Here is a 22,277-nt window from a genome sequence, read left to right on the forward strand (position 1 = left end):
TGTTGCCTTTCAACTCCTTGAGAACAACTCCCTGCTGAGTATTCTTGGTCTCTGCCTCCTTTTATGTGCAGTCTCCTTCCATTAGATTATAAATTCTTTATGGACAAAGAAGGTCTTTCTTTTCATTAATTGCAGTCCCACACTTAGCAAGTCCTTAATAATTGTGTATTGGATTTATTGGAAGATAACAGGGAATTCTCCATAAGAACTTTTGGGGTCTGGCCATTTCAGGAGTTCTGAGTCCCTGAGAATACTGTAATCTAGCCAATGTTTCCCCCTCTTTTCTAGAAAGGCAGCAGGAGAGATGGTTCAAATGCTTTATGAAAATCTAGATAACCAATACATACAATAATTCCCTGACACAGGTAATACCTAGGAGGTCAAGGTGGTTTTATTTTTTGTTGTTGTTGCTGTTTGGTTTGGTGCGGTTCTTTTTTTTTTCTTTTTGGTAAGGGAACTCTTCACCAAAGGAGATCAAAAATTGTTCAGTAGTTAAGTCTTTGAATGTTGTGTAAGGATCAGCCAAAGAAATTTAATTACTTAACCATAGCCATACATTTAGACTCCAAATCCAGCACCATACTGCCTCTCTACCAGCCTTATAGTAACACTGGAAAAACAAACACAAATAAACAAACTAGGATATTATGAATTGTTCTTAATGAAAGTCATTATGAATGATAAAATTATAATAAAGTATATAATGATGATGGTAATGATGATAGCTAGCATTTATATAGCACTCTAAGGTTTACAAAATGCTTTACAAATATTTTCTCATGTTATCTTCCCCACAGTCCTGGGAAGTAGGTGCTATGTTATTATCCACACTTCACAGATAAGGAAACTGGGGCTGAGGGAGATGAAGTGACTTGTCCAGGGCCACATATTTAATAAATATCAAGCCAAATTTGAACTCAGGTCTTCTTCACTGTAGGTCCAGCACTATAGCCACTGCCACTTGTAAGACCTAGCTGCCTCCTTACCTATGTGTGACTGAATATTTCACTATTTTCCTACTCCAGTAGTGCAAGCTCCAAATGAAAGTTTCAATCCATTGTCTTTCAGAAGAACAAGTTATTTTTTCTCAAGGTCATCAGCTTCAGAGGATGCATAAGAATTATAGAAGGTTATGCTATTTCCTCACTTTTTACCAATTCTACTCTTGAAATAATGTGCCACATTTCGCTTCACAGATACTAAAAAGTAAACTCATAATATATTATGCGATATAATAAATGGAAAATCCAACTAGAAGATGGAAGATTTGTCTTCTAGCTCCTGCTCAGCTACACTTAGCTGTAGTATGTGGAGTGTTAGATTTGAAGATTGGTAATTCCAAGCTCTATTCCTTAATAGCTAAGAGAAGTCACTAACCCAAAGTTTGCCCTCCATTATAAAATTAGTTAGCAATCCTCCAGCTGCCTGAAGCTTGAAGTTGTTATGCAGAAATAGACTTTGTGATCCTTCAAGTTCTACAAATGAGTTATTGTCCCAGAAAATTTTGTAAAGGGTCCAGTATTTTCTTTCAGTGAAAGGCTGGTCCAAAAATCATCAGATACCCTGAGTCCATGCCTTTGCCTGTGCAGCTATCCCCATTCACTCCTCTTGAACCATGCAGAGGATACTCTGACCCTTCACCGGTTTCTTAGTTTGCATGGCTTTCTTCAGGACTCCAACTCAGATCATAGCTTCTGCAGGAGGCCCATGCTATTCCTGTAGCCCAGCTCATGTATTTCCTCTGAGCTTACCTTCCATCCACCCTGAACAGATCATGCATGTGCAGTTCTCTTCCCAATTAGAAAGAGAGTACCTCAAGACCTGGGACCATGGTTTGTTGTTGTTGTTATACCTCTAGTGTTAAGCAGAGTGCCTGTAACATGGTAGGCATTTAAAAATGCTTGTTAATTAGCTGATTAGATCTTATGGCACACTCCAAGACTGAGTCATAACTATTTTCTTGGATTTTTAAGAACATGTCTTGTTTCCATTTGAAGGAAAGGGAACTTAGACATTATCCCTAGACTAATATGAAAAGTTGTTTGTAACATAGGATAGATGTAAAATCTGAGGAAAAAAGAGCAAATATCATCAAGATATTTTATTGACAAATGAATTTTCAATGGCCCTCTTCATCTTATTTATCCTAAATATGCTGTGGGGAGATTTTTCTACCAATCAATATAACATAGAGTTCAAAGATTTCTTCAAATGGTGTTATCAGTCTTAGCAACCTCTTGTTCTTCACTCTCTAGGAAATCACCATTGTGTGTGTGTGTGTGTGTGTGTGTGTGTGTGTGTGTTTACACTGTGCTTTTCATAGCTACAAGTTGATTTTTATCTCCTACTATATAGCTTCATTCAGTCATTTCAGCCATGTCAGACTCTTTGCAAGCCCATTTGGAGTTTTCTTGGCAAAGATAACTACAGTGGTTTACCAATTCCTTCACCAGCTCATTTTACAAATGAAGAAACTGAGGCAAACAGGGTGAAGTGACTTGCCCAGGGTCACACAGCTAGTAAATGTCTGGGATCCCACTTATCACATCTGAATTCAGACCTTCCTGACTACCTAGCTACCCTGTAAAGGAAAGGGAAGGGAATATCTGGCTTTGTAACAATGACCCTGTGTGGTTTGCAACAATTATATAACTTGGCCCTTCCTCTGAAAATCTGCAACATTTTAAGGTGAGCATAAAATAAACTTTTGCATCAGTTTCTGTCTCTTATAAGGGAGAGCTAGAAAATTAATCTTAACCATTCTTTCTGCATAGGATAAAAAATTTGGAGTTGGAAGGTTAGCTCTAACTCCTCATTTAAGAGAGGAGGAAACTTGAGGCCTGAAGTGACTTGGCCAAGGTCAAACAGAGACAAGAATCAAATGAAGTCTCTTTCCCCAGAACTCCTCTGCCTCCCACAGAATAATTCTACAAAATTATAGAGACAGATGCTAAAACAGCCCCAAACAAACACAGCTATAATAACAAGATACAGACCTATTCTTGATTCCTAAAACAATTATAATTCCAATTTCATATTTCCTTGACTGCTTCAGTCTAACAGGGTACCAAGACTCCAACTTCCTCAGTATTTTTTCAATTCTTATAGTTTAAGACAATCAACAGTGGTCAAATTTCCCTGCACAAATTCTAGTGCTAAACTGTCTTCTCAGTTTGGGAATGCACAGAAGATCGTTGTTTCCTCCACTGATCACCTAACACCTCCAGGCCCTAACCTCCATCTAATGTATCTCAAAAAGGGGGCTACAGAGGGACATTCACAAGAACTGACACCAGCTGATTCTGACAGTGCTCAAAACTCAAGGTAAGAGGATATGGTAGGGGGCAGGAGAAGACAGAAGTGTACAGGGAGAAACTTACTATGATACTTTAATAGGAGTTTTTGATAAATTACCAAGGAGAAAGATTAGACATTGACATCCTAAATATTAGCACCATATTGACACATATTACATTTAAATATGTCTTTAATTATTCATTTTCCAGATACATCAAAATGGAACCTATTCTTGTGAACAACACCAGCAACAAAACCTCCTTCAGATGACCAGTTCATTTTTTCCAGATATCAAAACCCCTTTTGTTCATATCTAGGGTTTTACAAATAGAGGATCTTCAGTCTCATTTGACACTTTCAAATAATAAAAGCACAGAAGAAAATCATTGTATACAAAGGGGATATAGATGTAATTTTGAGTATTCCTTTTGGTTGGGGTCAACTGGACAGAGGGATGTCAGGATGAACAAAAGGATGAAATGAGAATTATATACCAGAACCTCAGTGCTATCTCTAATTGCCTATTCATAATCAAATTCTTCCAAACATGAGTCAGGTTAAAGAAAATTTGGCCCAATGCAGTTAAGGGACAAGAAATAAAGAATGCTAAATTACACTCAGCCGTTAAATAATGTTTTGATACCTCAGTTGCCTCATCTGAAAAAAAATAAGGATTGTAAAGCCTGCAAGTTCTGGGCTCTAATCCTATATCTGTCATACACTAGCTGCGTGACTTCTAATTCTCTAGCCAAATTTCTAAGGCTATAAATAGCATAATTTATTATTGAGTTACACAAATTGAGGTATGGGGAGTTTCCTCTTTGGGGAGTTTTCTCTTTGCACCAGTGAAATCACCAGACCAAAAACAAATGAATAATGATATAAAAATGCTATACCATTTGAATATCAAAGTTCAAGATATTTTTTAAGCTCAGGGGATCTCAGATTCCCAGAGTGGTTCAGTAAGGATCACCCTTTAAGGAATTAGTCTGCCTCTCTACACCTGACTCCCTAGTTCCATCAGATTGATCAGTCCATGCCTCTATCTACTGGTTTTGGCTCATTCACATACTAATATCACCTCTAGGCTCTAGCAGGAAGGATAACTTATCATTGTTCAATATTCATCAAGTCATTGTCCAGTGAACAAGCCCCATTCCTGCTGCAAGATTAGCTGTATTCTAAGCCCTCCGTATTCCTATTCACTGACCTTGGTTTCTAACCAGTCACTGCACAGACTCTGATAATGTCCCTGACCTTCTTTAGTCTTGGGCCTCCTAACTTGACCTCTTCATCCTTGGTGCTTGACTCCTCAGATTCTGGATCCTGGCTGGGCTTGACACTATTAACCCTGCCTTGGCTGGTCTCTTCCCTGAACTGATGAAACTTCTATCTTCTTCCTTTGACTTCTGACCCACTTGACATATAGCACCTGCTAGGCCTCTTCTTTCTCACTAAACTCAGCTCTCCCTCTGTTCCCACTGGATTTTAAATATGACAGGACACTGTGCCCTTACTGTGGACTTTTAGGGGAACATTGCAGACCTTATCTTGCAGATGCTGTCATCCCAGCTGTTAAGAGTTGCACTATTGATGGAAGCATCTAGGGGAAGCTGGTGGCACTAGAGTCAAGAAGACACCTCTTCCTGAGTTCAAATCTGGCCTCTCCCTAGACCATCTATCTGTGTGACCCTGGGCAAGTCACTTAACCCTGTATGCCTCAGTTTCCTCATCTGTAAAATGGGCTGGAGAAGGAAATGGCAAACTGCTCCAACTTTTCTTTGCCAAGAAAACCCCAAATGGGGTCACAAAGAGTTGGACACAACTGAACAAAAACTAACAGAAGAGAGGCACCACTCTGTTAAAGGCTGACACTTTTATCTAATAATTCCTTTCACCTTAGATTCTACTACTCACATGTGACATACTCTCTATCCTTCTGGGTTCCTTAGTACTTGGATGCTTACTGAGTGTCCTCTTTCTATTTCATATGAACTTTAAAAATCAATTTTATTTCTGTCACCTGAGTACTGAAAACTCAATTCTCCTAAAAATATATTAGGGATCAGGAAATGTGTTGTTTTCTGTTGTTCTGGGCCTGTATGTGGGGACCCAAAAATAACCCCTAGGCCCTTAAGTTCCAAAAATCCTTTCCTTAATCACTGAAACATCACTGAGTAGGTCTAGTGAGTTACCTTCCTCTCTCCTCATCCTCCCCTCTTCCATTCTCTCTCTCTCTCTCTCTCTCTCTCTCTCTCTCTCTCTTTCTCTCTCTCTCTTTCCCTGAATCATTGGACTTATCTATTATTATTCCTTTCAGTTTTACCAGAATAATAAAAAAACTAGCACCTATATCAAAACTATAGTAACTGCCCCAATGTTCCTCAAATCTTGCAAATCTTACTTCTCAGATTCACTAACTGTAGTTTCACTGGGTCCTTTTGACTATCCTGGATTAATTCTTGCTTCTTCTCCTGAACCAAAGTACGAAGATTTTCAACAGACATCCCTAAGCCAGAGAAACTAATTTGTTTGTCTAAGTAATACCAGCCTTGTCCTGAAGTCCAGAAGGTGAGGGACAGGGACAAAATTGACAGAATTCTTTGGACTTGACATCTGGCTTCCCTATCAGTCCACCTCCCCTAGCTGAACAGTGAATTGTGGCCTTTCTTAGACAACCCTGTCCTGTTGCCACCAAAGTTCTTTGATCAAAGGCGTCATCTTACTTCTTCAGTTTTTAACAAAGGGATCTTTACTGGAGAGAGTCCTTGATCTTATGTTTTTATTTCTAAACTCATATTAAATTCAAACCTTTAGATGGCTCCTAAGAAATCACAAAAACCAAATATCTCATTAGAATCTAATTAAGGAAAACATTTCTACATGGGTATGTACATAGCTGTCAACTGTTCCCTAGCAAACTTCATTAAAGAACCAAGAGATCTTAATTGTTACCTTAAGGAGTTGGCACCTTGAGGAAAATGACTAAAGAAATGGTTCAGTCAAAAAGGCAGTCAGGCATCATGCATTTATTAGGAATCTACTATGTGCAGCACACTGTACTAAGTGCTAGGTATATATAGAAATACTTTTTCAAAAAGGTTTCTGCCCTCAAAGAACTCACAATAAATATGCACACATAAGGTATACAAGGTGTAAAAGGGAAGTAACCTTAGAGGGAAGGAACTTTCCCCTACAGAATGTGGGATTGGAGCTGAATCTTGAAGGTAAGAGACCTCACCCAACTAGGAGAGCTTACTTCTTTCTTTTTAGAATGTAAGAGCCCATGTCCCTGGATCCATGCATTGGATTTTATTTAGGGTGACCTAGCTCATGAAGGACAAAATCAATCAGAGTGGGGAAAGATGGATTCTTCTGTCTAGAGTGCTGGAGGTGAGTGAGTCTCATAATCAAGTCAAGTTCTCAGCAGGAGGAGCGGAAGACTTCCTCCTCATTAAATGCCCACCAATCAAGGTTGATTTCTCCTCTCAGGGGCATCCCCTTTTATAAAAGTATTTAAAACATTCAGTATCTCCATGGTTTTGTCTTTGGTTACCAAGAGAAATCAATTTATTGATTATTAGCTAGTCTAACTAACAAACTGATTATTAATTACCCAGAAACTCTATCTCTCAAGTTTCTCATTCATCACAAAGGAAATCAAGGAACCAAGGTCTGCAGAGACAGATCACCCCAGGCACAGGAGATATCCAGTGAAAAGTCACACTTAGGAGATGGAACATCATGTGCAAGGGACAATATGACCAGTGTTGCTAGATCATAGACTACAAAGGAGGATGGAAAGTGCAAGAATCCTGGAAAGGTAGAAAGGGCCCAGTTTATAAAAGGCATTAAATGCCAATTTTCCTTGTGAGGCTAGAGGTAACAGAAAGTCATTTATTGAAGATAACTAGAGAGGGTGACATATTTACTACACGAGGCTGGTGCTGGCTCTATGAGTGGAGAAGAAACATATGTGAGTCAGAGTTAATATTACATTTATTAAGTTACTACTCTGTACTAGGAACTGTGCTAAGTGCTGGGGATACAAAGAAAGGCCTAAGACTGTCTTTGCCCTCAGGAGCCTTTAGCTCATGGTCTAATGGGGGAAACATCATGCAAAAAGAAGCTAAAGGGGGCAGAGGTTACCTAGTTCAAGGGCATGGTGAGGTCTTGCAGGAAGTGGGAAATGATCTGAAAAAGTGAGTTTCTGAGCTGATTTCATCTTGCAAAATGATGAGTTTCTGGAGATAATTAAGTCAAGTAAGTAGCCACGTGGAAAAAGAAGCGTTTAGTGAAGCATTTGGGAGGAACTGTTCAATGTCCATACTCCACCCTCTCTAATCAGAGGGAGAGACTGGTCCCAGGGTCAAGATAAGAGAAATAATTTGAAGGTAGAAACAAAATATTTGGCAACAGATTGTGTTCATGGAATGAAAGGCTAGAGTTGAGAGTTGATGAGTATACCCTGGTTTCAAGCCTGAGTGACTGAGAGGATGGTGGTGCCTTTGACAGTCACAAGGAAGTTTGGATGAGGGCTAAAGATAATGAATTCTGCTTTGAACATATTGAGATTGAGATGCTTTGGGGATATGCAGTTATATATGTTCAAAAGACAGTTGGTGATGCATGAGAGTAGCTCTTAAGAGAGAATAAGACTAGAGATATATGTGTATGTGTGTATATGTATATATGTATCTACGTATGTATGTGTATATAGTGTATATATATGTGTTGTATGTGTATATATGTGTGTACATATCAGGATGGGGTTGGTAATTAAACCTTTAGGAGCTGATATGATCACGAAGTGAGATAATATAGAGCAGCAAGGGATGAGCCAAGACAGAGCTTTGAGAGACACCCGTAGTTAAGGCAAAAGATTTAAAGGAACAACAAGAAAAGACGAGAGAGGACAAAAAGTCAGGAAAAGAACCAGAAAAGAACAGTGTTATGAAAAACTGGAGAAGAAAGAATATATAGAAGGTGGTGATCAACAGTATCAAAGCTGACAGAAAGGTTAAGAAGGACTTGTATTGTCAGATATAATGGTGCACACCTGTAATCCCTGCTTCTGGGGAAGCCGGATCTGGTGGATTGCTTTCGCTTGGGAGTTCTGCTATAGGGTTGAAGTTGATTTGGCATCCACACTAAATCTGGCACCAATATGGTAACTCCGAGGAAAAGGAGGCTACTAGGCTACCTAAGGAGGTACAAAGTAGGAAATGATCTATAGACAGGGAGAAATTCAAGAAACCCCAGCAACAGTTTTATCTGTACTACCGAGCCCCAAGAAAGCATCTATTTTAATGGTATTCAAGCACTGAAGTCCCCCCAGTACTATTACTTCATTGCAAGAATTGTATTGGGTATGCTGAGGTAAGGAGGCCACCCTTCTCCTAGATTAGACTGCATAAAGATATAGCTTTATGAAAACCTGTTTCTCCATGTATTTTCTATAATCACTGAGGCTATTAGGAATATTGAAATGGCCAGCAGAGTGCAATGGAACTAGAACTGGACTCCATTTCTAAACTGCCACTGACTGTTTATAACAATGATAAGTCAATCTTTATCTGTTTAATGAGAAAACAGGATAGAAAATTTCTAAGCTATCTTTAAATTCTCAAAGCCTTTGGAAAAAATACACTGCATAATAAGTAATTTCATCTATGTTAAAAAGAGAGAGCATGGTGAGTAATATAAAAATAAATTTGCATTAATATACTTTATATCACCTACATTTTCTCTTACATCCTTTGCCCATCCCAACCCAGAAAATTTCCCATACAATAAAAAATTACAAAAAGCGAGGAAAAATAAAAAGTCAAGTGCACCTAACATATATAAAAAAAAAAAAAACCAGCCCTTAGAGTTCATGTTCCAAACACATAGTTTTTCAGACCTACAAAGAAGCTGAGAGACATATCTTTAAAAAAACATTTCTTTGGAGCCAATTTAGTCATTATAATTTGGGAGCATTCAACTTTGATTATCAAACAATATTAATAAAGGAACATAGGAGAAACCGACCTCATTTTTCCTGTAACACAAAGATGTTTAAAAATCAATTATTGTCTCATAAAATGATAATGCCAAAACAGAGCTCTGGGTATCTCTTGCATTTTGGCACAAGTTCAATAAACTCATCCAAGTTAAATGAAAATAAACCTCATTTTCAGCATCTTAGAAAACACTAGTTTTCCATAGCATCCCTTGATAACCAATTTCACTTCAGTGTCACAGTATTTATGCAGAATGTAAGACAATCCTCTGAAAAGTTTGGAATCCAATTAAAATTAAATTACTTTAGGTCATGTAAAACAAGAAGCCAATTTTTAAAAGGAGTGAAAATTAACTACAATCATTACAAAAACAGAAAATCATAAAGACTAATATATCACATGCTCTGGAGCTACAAAGCCTAGCCTGCATTCACGCTGACACGCTGCGTCCCCAGAAAGCAGACACTACATCCTCTCTGAGCGTTAGAGTTAGTCATGAGGTACTAGGGAAAAAGGTACCTTTTTCAAGTACTATATCTCACCACCTCCCACCAATATGTTCCCCTTATAATTATCAGTTCATATCTACAGGAAGCCTTCCTCAACATCTCTTAATTCCAGTACTTTCCCTCTTTTAATTATTTCCTATTTATCCTGTATATGCCTTGCTCTTTTATATGTCTGTCTGTGTGTTGTCTCTCCCATTAGATTGCAAGCTATTTGAGAAGAGTGTCTGTCTTTTGCCACTTTGTATCCACAGCATTTAGGACAGTGCCTGGCATGCAGTAGATGCTTATTAAATTTTTATACACTGATTCATGTCCATTAGTCAGCCAATTTTAAATAGATTTTTAAAAGGCTATTTATGAAAGTGATATAATAAGAAAAACTGTTGGAAAAACATTCCCTCCTTCCAAAAAATATTAGCTGATACACTCTTGTACAAATACATATAGAGTTTAGAAGAAAGTGGTCTTACATGTTAAGAGTACCTGTGATTATCTGAGTGCACTGCAAAGGGAGCAACTGATAGCTATCAGGAATCATCAAGATATTCTACTTGGTAATGGTGTCACTCCTGACAGAATTTTTGTACAATACTGAAACCAAACAAACTTCACTGTGTCTAATTTATGTTTGGTTTTCAATGAACACACTGGTTATTCCCGGGATGCTTATAGAGTGTATATGAAAAATTCAAATTCTTACAGATATTTCAGATTTTACAAGGTCCTCTTCGGGTCAAGCAGGGTAGAAGCGATTCCTTTCCAAGGGGGCTTGACTGGAAGGCTTTTACCACTAAGCAGCTAGAAGCTTGAAGAGCCAATTTCAAACTAGCTTGAAAGTTCTATACAAGTCCAACAGGATGTAATCATCTCACCAATCCAAATATACTTTCTATGCCATATATTTCTATATAAATGTATTTTTTATACAATGACATTCCTTTTCCAGTGGATTTCAACCACTTCCAAATTGATCAAGAAAATTGTGTTCCTTGTCTAAAGCCTTCAAAGGATTGATACAGTAGAGATAGTCTCAACTGGATAAGATATCAGAGCATAACATTATGTTAGTTGCTTCAACAGCAATGGGCTAAGTGTTTGATTTAACAGAAACAGTTAGGGTTTGTTGATTTGTTGATTCCAATCACAACTTGAGAGTGTGGATGACTCTAAACTTTCCATTGAACGTAAGTGCTATTTTCTTGTATATTTCTCCCCTTTTAACATCAGATATTATGATTAAGAAGCAACCTGACAGAAGACATAAAAGGCTAGCTCTGGGGTCAGGAAGATTTGGGGTAAATTCTTTCATCAGACAACAAAGTTTAATAACGACAAGCAAGTCACAAGATGACAGCCCCCGTCCCAAGAACCCTGTAAGACACAGATAAATTGACAATTTACACTGGTTCAGACCCCACAATAAAATATTAATCATGAATTTTCTAGGATAGTTCATCTTTTGTCAATAAGTTTTGCTGACAGGAGTAAGAGAAAAATACATGGTCATTTTTGAAAATGAGGAAAAACAGGGGCACAAAGAAATTATATTAGCAACATAGAAACTCTTTGGGTCTAAGAACTCTAAGAACTATCAAACAATACATGCAATTTTCAAACTAAAAGTTTGGTAAAACAGAAAGTATGGCTTCAAAAAAAGGTGCAACAGAATCATTAGTTTTCCAGCACCATGGAGAGGAATGACTATAAGTACTGTGGCATAGCTTCCATTCAAAATGATGTAATGAAAAAATACTGATAACTGAAATGCTCCAAGGTATCATTCTGGAAATTCAAAATAAAAGGTACAATATTATATGGCAGATTGAAAAATTTACTAAACCGTGCTGATCTATCATACTTCAAGTACACACACACACACACACACACACACACACACACACACACACAGACACACTCTAATTATGCAGCAATTCTCCAGTATCTACTTGTTATAAACTTATAAAGTTAAGCATCTGAAAAAAGAACCATGAATAAATAGTTATAATTTTCAATTTCAAAGTTAAAAAAATCAAACTCGTTTCCTTAGGTTCTTTAATATTCCTTCAATAAAGTATGATAGGCAAAGTCAAGGACAGGGCTATAGACTGGTCAAAAGATTTCAGTGGTATAAGGGATTCATCTGGGGAGCCAACTCCCTCTACCAAGGCAGAGCAGTTCTTCCCTCTAACAAGTGATAAACAGACACTCTCCAGATCTCTCTGATAAACTTTGGAATCTCTTTCGAGACATGGGAGATATAGGTATAAGACCTCCCAGCATGGTGTGCCCACATCAAAGAAGTCATTGTACTCTATGAGCAAAGCAGAATTCCACTGGCTCAAAAGCAATGTGAAATTCACAAATTTGGAGACATCTCCACTCCAAATGTTCCTATGAACTACTTGTGCCTGATCTGTGGTAGATCTTTTATTGATCTGATCAGTCAGAGTTGGACACACTATACCTTGGCCCCAACACAGCAAAGTCATGTTGATCCCCCGTGAGAACAAAGGACAACCAGCTAGTCGTAAGCAGTCATCTAGAGCACTAAGAGATTAAGTGACTTACCCAGGGTCTCCTCACCTCTATGTGTAAGAAGAGGGAATTCAACCCAGGTCTTTCTGTATTAACAAAGTCAAAAGTAAGAAAAAACATATTAAAGTTGTACATATATTCTCATAACCAAAGATCTACAAAGAACAAAAAATTCCCAAAGCCAAAAGCTAATAGACTACCAGAGAATTGTAGCTATAGGTACTAATAGTGAGGCAGGGAAGCTAGACTGACCAATAGAAACTCATGTAAGTGAAAAGCATACTGCAAATCTTAAAAGGGAAACAAAGCATTAATTGTCAGTTATCATTACAAAGGGATGATGTGGAGTAGTGGAAAGAGTATGAGATTGGGAAGGTGTGGGTTCAAATTCTGCCTCTGTTAACTACACATTGATTTGACTATGGGCAAATCACTTTGCTATTCTGGGCCACTGTTTAATTATCTGTAAAACAGACATACAAATACCTGTAGGAGCTATCTCGTAGGGCTATTGTGAGGATCAAATGCACAGATACATGCAAAATGATATAAAATGTCAGCCACCATAGTTTCCAAAACAGAAAGCTAAATCAAATAATCAAATTGCTAAGAGGAATTTTGAAAGGTTGTCTGGACTAGTCTAATTCTAGGAACCTCATACTTTTATATTCTTAACAGATGAATATATTTTATATTCATTTTAAAAGTTCTTAAAGGATGGAAATCCACTATCTATTTAGTTACATTTACCTATTTTAAAAATCATCCACAGACAATTTAAAAAATGAGTGAGTACTGTAAGATGTGGTATGAGACAAATATAAAATATACTCCTTGGCCACAGAGTGTACCATTTAGTTGTATAGGCAACTAGATGGTACCATGGACAGAGACACTGGGCTTGGAGTCAGAAAGTCTTGAATTTTAATCTGATACTTACTAGTTGTGTGACTCTGAATCAGTCACTCCACCTGTCTGCCTCAGTTTTCTCAAATGAAAAATAGTGATAACAGCAGCACTTTCCTCCCAAGGTTGTTGAGAGTATCAAATGAGATGATATTTGTTTTGATGTATAGTAGATAATATATTTGGTATATAGTATAAATACAGATATATAGACATCAATTTGGAAGTCTATTTGGAATATATACACTATATATAGTATATTTGGTGTATAGTATATATTTGTATATTTGGTATATATATATATATATAATATAGAGATACATAGAGATCAATTTGGAAGTGTATTTGGTATATAATAGACAATAAGTGCTTGTTTCCTTCCTTCTTTGAAGAAGGCAATATCTATCTATTAATATAAATATATGTGCATATTTAATAAATATTAATAAGCAGAACTACATTAAATATTAAAATATAATGTTACAATAAGTAGTACAAGAGAAGGATTTCATTTGGTATAGCAACTCCTAAAAATGACATTTTTCTACTCATAGAATTCTTACTTTCTCTCTGATTTATCACCTTAGCAAGTTGATTAGAGCATTATCCAAAAAAAGCAATCTACACTTGGTTGTTTTTAAAGAAATTTTAGAAATGAAGAGATTTGCTAAAGATCAGAATATGTCGGAGGCTAGGCCTGACCCCTGGTCTTCCAGAGGACAAGCCTGACACCATGTTTTCCTGAGTCTGAATCTGAATGATAAACAGTAACTCACGTTTATATGGTCATTTAAGACTTACAACATTCTTTCTTCATAACAATCCTGTCAAGTAGGTAATAAACATATTATTACTCCCATCATGCAGATGGGGAGAACAGCTCTAGAAACAGTAGTTTTTAGAGTTAAAAGTTGCAAAGTTTCAGTTTGGTATTGAACCCAGGCCTTTTGATGTTTAATTCATTAAATGTACATGCAGCTAGGTGGTACAGTAGATAGAGTGCCAGGCCTGGAGTCAAGAAGACTCATCTTCCTGAGTTGAAATCTGGCCTCAGATACCTTGACCCTGGGCAAGTCACTTAACTCTGTTTGGCCTCAGTTCCATCTGTAAAATGATCTGGAGAAGGAAACGGGTATCCACTCTAATAGCTTTGCCAAGAAAAGCCAAAAGTGAGTCATAAACTCCTAATAAGCCTGCAATTCAAGATAACCCTTATCTTCTTCATGAACTGCTGTCTAGCTCTAACTCCTGCACAACTGATTTTCAACCCAGGAGTAGAACTTTATGGGGCAGCTAGGTGGTATAGTGAATAGAGTTCTGAGCCTGGAGTCAAGAAGACTCATCTTCAAATCTAGCCTCAGACACTTATGAACTATGTGACCCTAGGCAAATTACTTGACCCTGATTCCCTCAGTTTCCTCATCTATAAAATGGGCTGGAGAAGGAAATGGTAAATCACTCCAATATCTTTGCCAAGAAAACCCTAAATGGGATCACAAAGAGCTGGACACATCTGAGAAACAACTGAACAAGGACCATTGTAACAATTACATTTTATTTTATTAAACTGGATCATGTATTCCATCTGTCAAGGTCTTTGTAGATCTCAGTTTTCTCATCAACTTCAGCTAATACTTTGTAATCCTGAAAGCCAGTAAGAATATCCTCTGTTACTTTATCTAAGCCAATTGCTGAACAAAATGGGGATAAAGGCAGAGTCTTAACCCATTCCACTTGAAGACTCATCACCAGCCCAGCAAGACTGACACTGATGGCCATTCTTTGGGTCTTATTATTGAGCTAGGTGGATGTGCATTGCTAAGTACAGTGTCATCCTTTTCATATCTCTCCAATTTGTCTACAAGTACACTATGAAAGATAATTTTTAAACTGTTGCAATTCAAATACATCTATTGTCTTCCCCAATGCACAGGTATAGTAATCACATACAAAAGAAAGAAAAAGAAATGAAGTTATAACTTAAAATTATAGTTAATTCTAGTTCTATCCTCCATTTTCCAAACAATGTGACAAAATTATGTCATCTTACAGTTTAGCAAACTTACTCTTACTTTATTCACTTTCCTTGCAACCTCAATATATACCTTGAAGCTTTTGGATCAATCTTTGGTCATGGACTGCCATGGTTATCCTCCTATATCATGGGAATTCAGTCTCTCTTCTTCTTCTAAATGAATGAATAAATAAATGAAAACTCCTTTTGGAGTCTTTACTATGTGCTATGCACCATGCAAAATACTGGGTATAAAAATACTCAAAGTAAAATAAGTCCTGCATATTAAGAAGCTAAATTCTACTGAGGATATAGCTGATGAAGGGGATCTCTGTCAGGCAAAGGCAATTTGTCTAAAATATCACAAGGTGTCATTGGGGAGGAAAGTGATCCATCTCATCTAGGAATATCTTACTGGCCACACATCCATGTTAATTTCTGCGATTTCCCCGAGTGAGACTACAAACTGCAGTTAGACGTATTCATATGCCACTCTTTGGTACAACTGAGTTAAAGCTGATTATATTTTTTAAAATATCAATTTATAATCTTATTACCTAAATATAGCAAAGCACAAATAATATAGAAGATGCACTGATGTAACTGAGATATTATACAAATATCTAAATATTTAAATTTAAATTCATTAAAACCAAACAATACATTCTCTCCATGGTATAATGAAAGAAAGTATAAAGTTGACTGAATTTCGGTTTATTCCTAGTCACTGTTTTAAAAAATACTTTATATAACTCTCATATCAAGATAGTCAATTTCATTTCAGAGAAATTTGTATTCTTCCCAAAATTTCCTAATCAGCATTTTACAAGATATGTAATAGCATTACTCTGAGATTTCAAGAGACTTGGGTTTTCATCAGTGGTATTTTATATACACGAGTTTGGGTATATCATTTAAAACCATGCCTTAGACCCTACTCGCAAAATTGGGATCATTCAGCCATTCTCTATCTCACATTCCTTTTCTGAGAAAATTTTAGAAAAAAAGATTAAAACAACTGATGTCTTTTTGTTTTTAAATGCTACCGTGAAATCAAGTTGTAATGAAAAAAATGAAAAAATGCCATTTGTCCAAACAAATGGACAAATTATAGGTGGGAGCCAGAGAAAGCAAGTGTGAATTACTGGCTCGCAGGGCCTAGATCTTCTAGAGGTTGAACGCTTGATTGTAGCCTTATTCACAATTACTCTTCTTGTCAAATGTATCCCTAGAACGTCAATCCACTATCTTCCCCTCATAAAACATTTGCAAAAAAAGCAATTATGCCATGTACCCAGCAATTATGATTCCTGAATGAATATAACATGAATTCTGTTATAAAGTTTAAAAGCTCCTGTTGATGTTGCACATATCTAGATAATAAGCAATTTGTAATCAGAGAAAGTTCATAGAAGTTTAATATGATGTTGGAAAATTTTTAATTGACAAAGTTTATGTTATTCTGACCCCACGGGCTCATTTTTAAATTTTAAAGTAATTTCTATTTTGCCATGATCTGGTCTCTTCAGACACAGCAACATCCTGTCAACAAAACCACCAATAGCATATTTCTGCAAAGAGACAGCTAGGTGATACAGTGGATCAAGTATCAGTGCAGGAGTCAGGAGGACCTAAGTTCAAATCTCACTTCAGACACTTGGCACTTACTGGCTGTGTGACCTTGGGCAAGTCACTTAACTCCAACTGTCTCATTCTGATCATCTTCAGTCATCCTTATGAATATCTGGTCACTGGATTCAGATGACTCTCAAGGAAAAGTGAAACTGGTGACCTGCACAGCCCTCCCTCACTCAAAACAAAGTCAAGTGTTAAGTCATGTCATCATTTCTCTGATGGCATCGTCTTCTTCAGCAACGAAGGACAAATACACACATTGTATACTTGCTATATCATGCATTCACACATACCAAAATATACAGGGTTTACACCCTGCCAAGTTGTCTTTGGTTACTAAAGATGTTCACTTGTTTATTACATCCAAGAGATGCATATGGTTCATTCCCATGTTTTATTCTTCAATGCTGAACTTTAACTGCCAGTACACTGCAGAGACAGGAAAAAGGAATAAGCATGCAGTAAGAACCTACTACGTACAAAGCACCATGCTGAGCACTTTATATATGTGTGTGTATTTGTATACTCTTTGCCAAGAATGCCCTATAGAAACATAAAAGACATAAATTCAGAACAAACTTAGAAGCCATTAATGCTCTTAACCTGCTTTTGCACAATTCACTTTGCTGACGATATCCTAGATTGGGCTCCTCTGCTCCTCAATGAACTCACCAGAAGATAAGATATAATATAGACTCCTTTCTCTTCTTGCTCTCAGGAAATTCCAGAGATTTTCCTTCTGGCCATGGGAATATATGCTTATCTTTCCTTGTTTAAAATGTTTACCATGTCTTTATACTCACCATTAACCACTGTCCCTTTACTAGTCTGGATATATAATAACTAGAAAGAAGAAGACGATAAAGGGAAGAGAAGATCCAGAAAAAAAAGGAGAGACAAAAGCTGTGTTGTTTTCCGAGTGCTATCTCTGGCTAGGAGCTCAGCTACAAAAGACAGATGTGAGGATCATTTGCTGCACCTTTCCAGAAAAGAGTAGGAATGCCTATACCTGGCAACCAACCTGGGAAATGAATCAATACTAGTAGGATGGGAAGGACAAATACAAGTGGTTGAAAAAGCCTCCTCCTCCTCCACCCCCACATCATCCCACAACCAACTCTACCCAGTTGTTTTTCTTGGCAGACATTCATTCTCTGCTGGGGAAGTTGTATCAAGCAAGCTGTAATTCCTTTTATCTTTTGTAGCTCTAAGCCCCCAGTCAGAGGTGTAAAGAGCAACCCAAATGCATATGCCTTCATATCTCCTCAGAAGATAGATTTCTTTTTGAGACTCTCTTGTGGAAATATATAAACTGACTTTTAAAAGCTACTTGGAAGCAAGCCCTATCATCATTCATCCTATGGCATTGTTTTCTTCCTAATTCACTCAAAGGGCTAATTTCCATCTCATAAAAATATCAATGGCCATATTGTCCGGCCTTTTTTCCCCTGTGATTAGGTCTATGTAAGTATTTTTGGGTAGCAAGGCATTTCCAGCATTATATGAATGAACTGGATAACTCCTTTATATGATCATTTCTTTTCTGCAAATATTTATAAGCACTACAATAAAAGATTGTCAGATGCCTCATGAAATGGCATTTCATCTTGCTTTCTGACAAATGATAAAATGGACTTTATTAATTTCTTTATATCCCTTTCCAAGGATAACTTCTAGAGATTTCAAATGTATTTTTTTTCTCTTTTCTGATTTGATCTACAATGGAAAAAATCAAAATAGATAAAATTTAGTTCCTATAGTAATTATGCCCACCTTTTGGTCATTGGACAAGGATCTCAAACGTAGAGTACTGATAGTTAAGTGAACATTTTTATATGGTTGAAATAGTATGTAATTTTTAAATATTCCCATTACTTCACAAACGGAAGACCATTTGGGGTTCACATTTTTCTCTGTTTCACAGGTTTGTATGGACAAAGAATCCATCTTCCTGTCCAACCAACAAGTGATGAGCTTCTTAATACTTAGCTAAACTATTTGTCCAAAATCAGTCTGTTGCTGGGCCTATACTCAGAGCCCTTTCAGTCACAGCAGAACCTTGAAGAGCTTCAAATATAAAGGCAAAGTCTGTGAGAAGCTACAGTAACTTCCAGTAACGTAGAACAGGCAAGTGCTTGCAATCTAGAGACACAACCTTCAATAACCCATGGTCACTTACACATCATAATAAGGCAACAGAACCAGACACTGCAGAAAGCTGTATTAAACCCTCAAAAGTAACTTTCTGGATGTCGGTTTTCTGGCTCAAACAATACCAAGGTTTTATATCTTGACTCAGCAAAAGCTTTAAAGAATACATTACCTTTCCATTAAATAAAAAGAAATTTCCAAATGTGTCATCTCACATCAGAAAACACAAATTTAAAGCTGTTATAGGAAAAGGTCAGAATTAACAATAAGGTTTACAAAATAAGATTTTAAACACCCATAGCATTATTTAAATTACCCTTTAAAAAGACAGCCTTTATTTTGCTTTCATATCAGCTATTTCTAGTACACTGTATACCCATGAGCTTTCCCCTGCATTAAAGAAAAGTAGTTAAGCAAAACTAATCAGACAGTGATGATGTTTGATGGTGTGGGCCACATTCTGGACCTGTCATCCCCTTGCCTCTCTAATGAAAAGAAAGAGGTGCATTTCTTCATCATTTTGCTGGATAGAGACAGGATCAGTCATTACCATTACTCACTATTTAGCATTGTTTTATTGTTCCTGTCATTTACATTCCATTACTGCATTGCTAGTGTATAATGTCCTTATGGTTCTCCTATCTTCATGCAGCATCAGACAGTACAATTGTCCCTGTGTTTCTCTGTCCATGGTCCTGAGGTGATTAGTAAGAGAGGAAAGAAAAGAAGTAAGCTTACCAAATAGGCAAGTGACATGAGGCTGATAGGAATAGCTAACCAATAATGACAGAGGCAGGAAACAAGAAGATTTCTGTGGGCTCAAAGAGCAGGTTGATGCTAATTTGATTACATTTCATAAGAATAAATGGAACCCTACAAATATTGCTCCAAAAATCATTTTTACAAATATAATAAGGAGGATAAAGTGCTATATACCAGTGTGAAGATCTTGAGCTTCTATTACTGGGTTGCAAAGCCCAGTATGAGTCAAAGGACTTGGTAGTCTCCAAGGTCTCTTTCACTTTTAAATCCATGATTCTATGATTCTGTGATGGAAATGGAAACAAGGTGCCCAAAAGCGTGCGTGTGTGTGTGTGTGTGTGTGTGTGTGTGTGTGTGTGTGTGTGTATTCTGACTAGGAAATGCTGGGATACTGAGTTGGTTATGAGAGCAGAACACATTAAGAAGAATACTACAAATCTGGACTATATCCAGCAGAGGGTGACTCAAGATGGTGAAATGCGAAGAGACCATGTCATGGGAGAATGATTTTAAAGAACTGGAGCTATTTAGTTTAAGGAAGAGATTCCTAGTGAGGGAGGAAGGAGATGATAGATACCTTCAAGAACATGAAAGATCTCACATCAAAAATCGATTACACTAGCTCTATTGGCACTAGGGCAATATAATTAGGGAGAAATGGAGGGAGTGACCTAGTGAGAAATCTTGGTCTGATATAGTGAGAAACTTTCCCACAATTAGAGTTTTCCCAATGTGGCACAGGCTGCCTCAGAAATCACTTAGTCCCTCCTCAATGGAAGTTTTCAAGCAGGAGTTGGATGTCTTCTAATTGAAGTACACACAGAAGAGATTTTTATTGGTGTATGGGTAATAATTGTAAGTTTTGAAGGCCCTTCCACTTCTAGGTCTGTGATTCTTCAAAAACTATAGAAAACTAGTCAGTCCTAAGGCTCCAAAGAAGTACCAAGCAAAAATAAGGAAGATAAGTCTCTATCAAATCTTGGGGGATTCTTAAATCAAGAAAAATCAATGCTAAGATTTAAAAAAAATCAATGAGCGAAATCCAAGAACATATTTTTAGACTTAGGCATACATATATGAATATTTACTTTAACTATTTCAAACTATTTCAAAATTATTGAATATCCATCACAGAAAATTAGGTATTGAAACAAGGAAACCAGGAAAGAAGATATACATTTCACTTCCCTTTTTTGAGGCTCACCTGGTTAACAAAACAAAGTACTTCATCAAACTGTAGCTGAAATATTTGTCCTACCAGTGCTGAAAAAAGATATGGCAGTCCCATTTTCCATTCAATTTGATAAGCTTTTCTGAAACCCCCATCTTCCAGTCCCTTTGCTAGGTACTGAGAACAAAAGGACAGAAACAAAACCATCCTTGAACTCAATCAGCTTCCACTTTGTAAAGAAAACTCTCCATGAAGAGATAAATAAATACAAAGTTTACAAGATGCAACTTCAGAGGTAAGAAAGGTCCTAGCATCTGAAAGATCAGGATAAGCTTTTGGAGATGAATACTGAAGGAAAATGCAAGCAGGCCAGGTGGCCCCCTGTCCCTTTACCCCTAGCTTCCTCACTTGGGTGATCAGAGCCCAACTGGTGGGTCTAGCAGGAGAAAGTAAATAGGGAAGGTCTTTCTTTTCCAACTGTCCTACCAAGGTTTCTCCTTTCCCTTTTCTGGTTGAATACTTAGCACCAACATACCAACACTGCTTTTGTGGGAGGTGACTATCCTAAAGTTCCCATTCTACTCCAACCACTGGACTTCTTTTTTTCCTCACAGTTTGAGTGCTAGATCTCTCTAGCCTCCCACTCACCATTGCTGAACAGACATACTGGATTAAACCATTTAAATAAGCAGATTGCCAGCCACAATCCTTCCAGTAAGGGGAGGACCACTAGACAACAGCATCTGCCCCAGCACTGAATCCTAAAGGCATGATTACATGTATGTATGTCCTCCAGAACCCCAGGAACTAATATATGATCTGTAAATTCATCCAAAGGACTCTTACACTTCACCATTCCCTGAAGCTGACTAGCCTCTTTGTCTTATATCTTGTGTTGCCCGATTATAATGTGACCACTTTGAGAGCAGAGATTTTCTTTTTTTTAATTACATCTCCAGCATTTAGTATAATTCTTGGCACACAGTAAATAAGTACTTAATGTTTTTTATTCATTCATTCACTTGGGGAACAATTATTCTATAAAGCAGAGATGAGATAGGAGTTGATTCCAGGCATGAAGAGCTGAAGGTGTAATACCATATGACACAGCAAGGAGAATGATGCATATGGGAAATAACAACAGGAGAAGTTCCCTAGAAAATTTCTAGGTGCCTACAACCTCTTTTCACCATATTCAACTAATATGAAAGAGTGAAAAGAGTTTATCCATTCTCCCTGTCTATTAGAAGCTAAGTGGAACTGAAAGCAGCAAACTCAGTGCAGCATGTCCT

The 22,277-nt window shown here is 37.2% G+C and overlaps 1 protein-coding gene across 3 annotated transcripts in view; it reads right to left on the minus strand.

The window, feature by feature from the left end:
- CTNNA2 (catenin alpha 2) overlaps nucleotides 1–22,277 on the minus strand; it is a 1,515,416-nt gene that overhangs the window by 1,457,024 nt on the left and 36,115 nt on the right. The window contains exon 1 of one of the 3 annotated variants that reach the window (XM_072637014.1): nucleotides 12,380–12,445. The exons of the other annotated variants lie outside the window; for them this stretch is intronic. The gene's annotated coding sequence lies outside the window, so the exon portion shown is untranslated. Of the gene's footprint in view, nucleotides 1–12,379; nucleotides 12,446–22,277 lie in introns of those variants that run through there. 3 annotated transcript variants of the gene reach the window in all.

This window comes from Notamacropus eugenii, chromosome 1 (genome assembly GCF_028372415.1).
Source record: "Notamacropus eugenii isolate mMacEug1 chromosome 1, mMacEug1.pri_v2, whole genome shotgun sequence".
Lineage (NCBI taxonomy): Eukaryota > Metazoa > Chordata > Mammalia > Diprotodontia > Macropodidae > Notamacropus > Notamacropus eugenii.